This window comes from Mandrillus leucophaeus, unplaced genomic scaffold, assembly GCF_000951045.1.
Source record: "Mandrillus leucophaeus isolate KB7577 unplaced genomic scaffold, Mleu.le_1.0 Scaffold142, whole genome shotgun sequence".
Lineage (NCBI taxonomy): Eukaryota > Metazoa > Chordata > Mammalia > Primates > Cercopithecidae > Mandrillus > Mandrillus leucophaeus.
The window spans coordinates 3,848,822-3,854,414 of record NW_012101388.1 but is presented as its reverse complement, the minus strand read 5'-3'; positions in this window follow the sequence as shown (position 1 = coordinate 3,854,414).

Genomic DNA, 5,593 nt, shown 5'->3' with positions numbered 1-5,593 from the left:
CAAGTGGACAAACGAGCCCTTGGGCTTTAAGTGAACATCAGCAGTGGCCTGGCAGAACCTGTGTGGATCAGCGTGGTGGTGACCACAGGGAGAGGCTCCTCCTCTGCCTGTGGAAAGGGGAGGGAAGAGCAAGAAAGTCTTTGTATTGTGATTTGGATGACAGCTTAGCAGTAGTAGAATATCAAGTAAGTTGGTAAGGTTTTTCACTCCAATGTCTGGCTCTCAGGCAGCATCTATGGACATGCCTGCAGCTTGGAGGAACTTGTTGCTGTGAAGGAAAGGGCCTTGGGCAATATCCAGTGCTATGTTGGCTTCAGGTGCTGACTCACCACAGTCTCAGTGGTGGTGGCCACAGGGATGCTTGCATCACCACACCCTCAGTTTAAGATGGCTCAGTACAGAGAGAGAGAAAGAGAGAGAGAGAAAGAGAGAGAGAAAGAGAGAGAGAGAAAGAGAGACACAGAGAGAGAGACAGGCAGACAGAGAGAGAGAGACAGAGAGACACACACAGACAGAGACTCTGTTTGTTTGGGACTATGTAAGGGAAAAGAACAAGAGCCTCTGTCTGGTAATTCAGGGAATTCTTCCAGGTCTTATCCAAGACTGCCGGAGTGGTACCTCTGTGAGTCTGCAAAACTGACAGCATTATGGGGCTTCAGGTCCAATCCCTTCAAATACTCTGAAAGTCTTCTCAAGGATAGCCACAAATAAGCTCAGACTGTAAAGAATACAGTAAATACCTAGCTTTTCATTGCTTAGACACTGACAAATATCTATAAATATCCAGACCATCCAGGAAAGCATAACCTCACCAAATGAACTAAATAATGAACCAGGGACCAATTCTTGAGAAAGAGACACATGTGAACTCTCAGAGAGATAATTCAAAATAGCTGTTTTGAGGAAACTCAAAGAAATTCAAGATAGCCTAGAAAAGGAATTAAGAATTCTATCCAATAAATTTAACAAAGAGATTGAAATAATGAAAAAGAATCAAGCAGAAATTCTTAAGTTGAAAAATGCAATTGCCATCATGAAGAATGCATCAGAGCCTTTTAATAGAATTGATCAATTTAATAGAAGAAAGAACTGGTGAGCTTGAAGACAGGCTGCTTGAAAATACACCGTCAGAGGAGACAAAAGAAAAAAAGAATAAAAAAGAATGAAGCATGCATACCAATCTAGAAAATAGCCTCAAAAGGGCAATTCTAAGAGTTATTAACCTTAAAGAAAAGGTAGAGAAAGAGATAGGGGTTTATTCAAAGGGATAATATCAGAAAACTTCCCAAATCTATAGAAAGATATCAACATTCAAGTACAAAGCTGTAGAGCACCAAGCAGATTTAACCCAAAGGAAACTATCTCAAAGCATTTAATAATCAAACTTCCAAATGTCAAGGATAAAGAAAGCATCTTAAAAGCAGCAAGAGTAAAGAAACAAATAACATACAATGGAGCTCCAAAAATATCTGGCAGCAGAGTTTTCAATGGAAACATTACAGGCCAGGAGAGAGTGGCATGACATATTTAAAGTGCTGAAAGAAAAAAATCTTTTATTCTAGAATAATATATCCAATGAAAATGTCCTTCAGGCATGAAGGAGAAATAAAGACCTACGCAGACAAACAAAAGCTGAGGGATTTCATCAAGACCCAACCTGTTCTACAAGAAATACTAAAGGGAGTTCTTCAATGTGAAAGAAATGGATGTTAATGAGCAAGAAGAAATCATCTGAAGGCACAAAACTCACTGGTGATAGTAACCACAAAGAAAAACAGAATAGTGCCCTGCATAGTGGCCAACACCTGTAATCCCAGCACTTTGGGAGGCTGAGGTGGGAGGATCATGAGGTCAGGAGATCGAGACCAGCCTGGCTAATACAGTGAAACCCTGTCTCTACTAAAAATACAAAAAATCAGCCAGGCGTGGTGGCATGTACCTGTAGTCCCAGCTACTTGGTAAGCTGAGGCAAAAAAATCACTTGAACCTGGGAGGCAGAGGTTGCAGTGAGCTGAGATTTTGCCACTGCACTCCAGCCTGGGCAACAGAGCAAGACTCTGTCTCAGAAAAAAAAAAGAGAAAAAGAAAAAACAGACTATTAAAGCACGGTAATTGCGGTGTGTATACCACTCTTCTCTTAAGTAGAAAGATCAAATGATGAAAAAATTAAAAATAGTAACTACTTTTCAAGACACAGATGGTACAATAAGACATAAATAGAAACAACAAGAAGTTAAAAAGCAGGAGGACAAAGTGAAAGTGTAGAGTTTTATTAGTTTTCTTTATGGGTGTTTGTTTATGCAACCAGTTTACGGGTGTTTGTTTATGCAACCAGTGTTGACTTGTCATCAATTTAAAATAATGAGTTATAAGATAGTATTTGCAAGCCTCATGGTAACCTTAAAAAAAAACAACAACAACAGATACACAAAAAATAAAAATCAGGAAATTAAAGCATACCACAAGAGAAAATCATCTTCACTAAAAGAAGACAGGAAGGAAGGAAAGAAGGAAGAGAAGAGCACAAAACAACCAGAAAAGAAGTAATGAAATGGTGGGAGTTAAGTCTCTACTTATTAATAATAACACTGAATGTAAAAGAACCAAGCTTTTCAATCAAAAGACATAGAGTGGATGAATGGATGAAAAACAAGACCCAATGATCTGTCACCTACAAGAAACACATTTCACCTATAAAGATACATATATACCGAAAATAAAGGGATGGAAAAAGGTATTCCATGCCAATGAAAACCAAGAAAGAGTCGCAGTAGCTCTACTTATATCAGACAAAACAGACTTCAAGATAAAAACTGTAAGAAGAGACAAAGAAGCTTATTATAAATGGTAAAGGGGTCAATTCAGCAAGAAGATATAAAAACTATATATATATATATACACACACACACATATATATATGCCTCCAACACTGGAGCACCCAAATATATAAAGCTGAAGAGAAAGATAGACTCCAATACAATAATAGCTGGAGACTTCAACACCTCACTTTCAGTGCTGGACAGAATATCAGACAGAAAATCAACAAATAAATATTGGACTTAATCTGTACTACAGACCAAATGAACCTAATAAATATTTAGAGAACACTTTTTCCAATGGCTTCAGGACATTCTTCTTCTTCTCAGCGCATGGATTATTCTCAAGGACAGACCATATGTTAGATCACAAAACACATCTTAAAACATTCAAAAAAATTGAAATAATATCAAACATCTCCTCTGACCACAATGGAATAAAACTAGAAATCAATAATAAGAGAAATTTTGGAAACTATTCAAACACATGGAAGTTAAACAATATACTCCTATGAAACTACTACAAGAAAACATTGGGGAAATGTTCCAGGACAATTGTGTGGGCAAAAATTTCTTGAGTAATACTCCACAACTACAGGCAACCAAAGCAAAAATGGACAAATGGGATCATATCAACTTAAAACAACTACTGCACAGCAAGGGAAACAATCAACAAAGTGAAGAGATAACCTACAGAATGGGAGAAAATGTTTGCAAACTACCCGCCTGACAAGGGATTAATAACCAGAATATATAAGAAGCTCCAACAGCTCTATAGGAAAAAATCTAACACTCTGATTAAAATTGGGTAAAAGAATTGAACAGATGTTTCCCAAAAGAAGACATAGAAATGGCAAACAGACATATGAAAAGGTACTCAACATCCCTGATCATCAGGGAAATGCAAATCAAATCTCATTCCTGTTAAAATTGCTTTTATTAAAAATTCAGGCAATGACAAATACTGGCAAGGATATGGAGAAAAGGGAATCCTCATACATGCTGGTGGGAATGTAAGTTAGTACAACAATGGAGAACACTTTGGAGTTTCCTCAAAAAACTAAAAATTGAGCTACCATATGACTCAACAATTCCACTACTGGGTATTTACCCAAAAGAAAGGAGATCAATATATCTAAGAGATATCTGCACTCTCATGTTTGTTGCAGTACTGTTCACAATAGCCAAGATTTGGAAGCTACCTAAGCATTCATCAACGGATAAATGGATAAAGAAAATGTAATGCTTATACATAATGGAATATCATTCACCTATAAAAAAGAATGAGATTCTGTCACTTGCAACAACATGAATGTAACAGGAGGTTACTATGTTAAGTGAAATAAGCCAGGCACAGAAAGACAAACACTGCATGTTCTCAATTATTTGTGGAATCTAAGAATCAAGACAAGTGAACTTATGGAGAGAGAGAATAGAAGGATGGTGACCAGAGGCTGGGAAGGGTAGTGGGGGTTTGGGGAGGAGGTGGAATGGTTAATAGGTACAAAAATATATAGTTAGAAGAAATAGATAGGACCTAGTATTTGAAAGCACGACAGGGGGACTATAGTGAATAATAATTAAATTGTATATTTTATAATAACTAAAAGAATATAACTGGATATTTTATAAAGCATTTATCCATTATGCATTGAGGGGATAAATGCTTGAAGGAACAGATATCCAATTTTTCATGTTGTGATTTTTACACACTGCATGCCTGCACCAAAATATCATACGCACCCTATAAATACATATGCCTACTGTGTATCCACAATTCTTTTTTTAAATTTAAAACAGGAAGTTGGACAGAAAGTGGAAAGAAGATCTCCTTGACCTGGATTTCAAAACACAAAAGACAAGTTTTTATTTTTTTTCCTCATTTGTTCATGAATAGTATTTGTTTTTTTGTCTCTATTGTTCTCATTTCTTCTGACACCTAAAGTTTTTGAGTTTATTAATACATTTTTTTCCTTCTTACTGGACAAATACTGAGCCCCCAAATCCATGTTTGGTACCTATGATATCATAGTGACTCAGGAAAATTGCTGCTTCCCTGTGACACTCACACCCACGCCTCTAATGGACAGGAAGCACGGTGCTCCCCCACAGGCCGTCAGTAGCATCAAACCGGATTCTTAGTCACAGGGCACCAGTGGCGCATGGAAAGGGCATAGTGCACACGAAAGACAACTTAAAGACAACTTCAATGAGGTGTTTCTGCTCAGAGGCTCCTCCAGGGGTAACCTGATGTAAATTTAAAAGACAAAGTGAAAAGAAGTCACCATTTGGGCAGTGGCACAGTAAGTTTCTGTGTACTTACTGCTCAGTCTAGTTTTTCCTTCTACTACTTCTAGATCTGTCTTTTTTTTTTTTCCTCAGAAATTTTCAGGAAAAGAATGGAATGGCAAAAGTGAGGACTTAATGGGGAACATTTTCTGGGAACAAAAATCTCAGAAACTCCTGCCTTTGGAAAATCTAGTTCCTTCCCCACATGCTGTCCCTTGAAATATCTGAATTAACAGGCGAATATACACCTGGGATTCCTGCCTTGGTCCTGGTCTACTCCTGTTGTCCTGGTGTAATGATCAATAGCTTCGCTGAAATGCGAAAACTCTCAAAAGTGTCTTGATTTGGAGGATAAATGATATGGTCACCTTACCTAAATACTACTGGATATTATGCCATGGTTGGAGACTGCTGTATCTATTGGTCATTGGTTACAAAAGGCAGCAGGAAAAAGGGCTGCTAGTAAGAAGCCCTAGTTATCTTGGCAA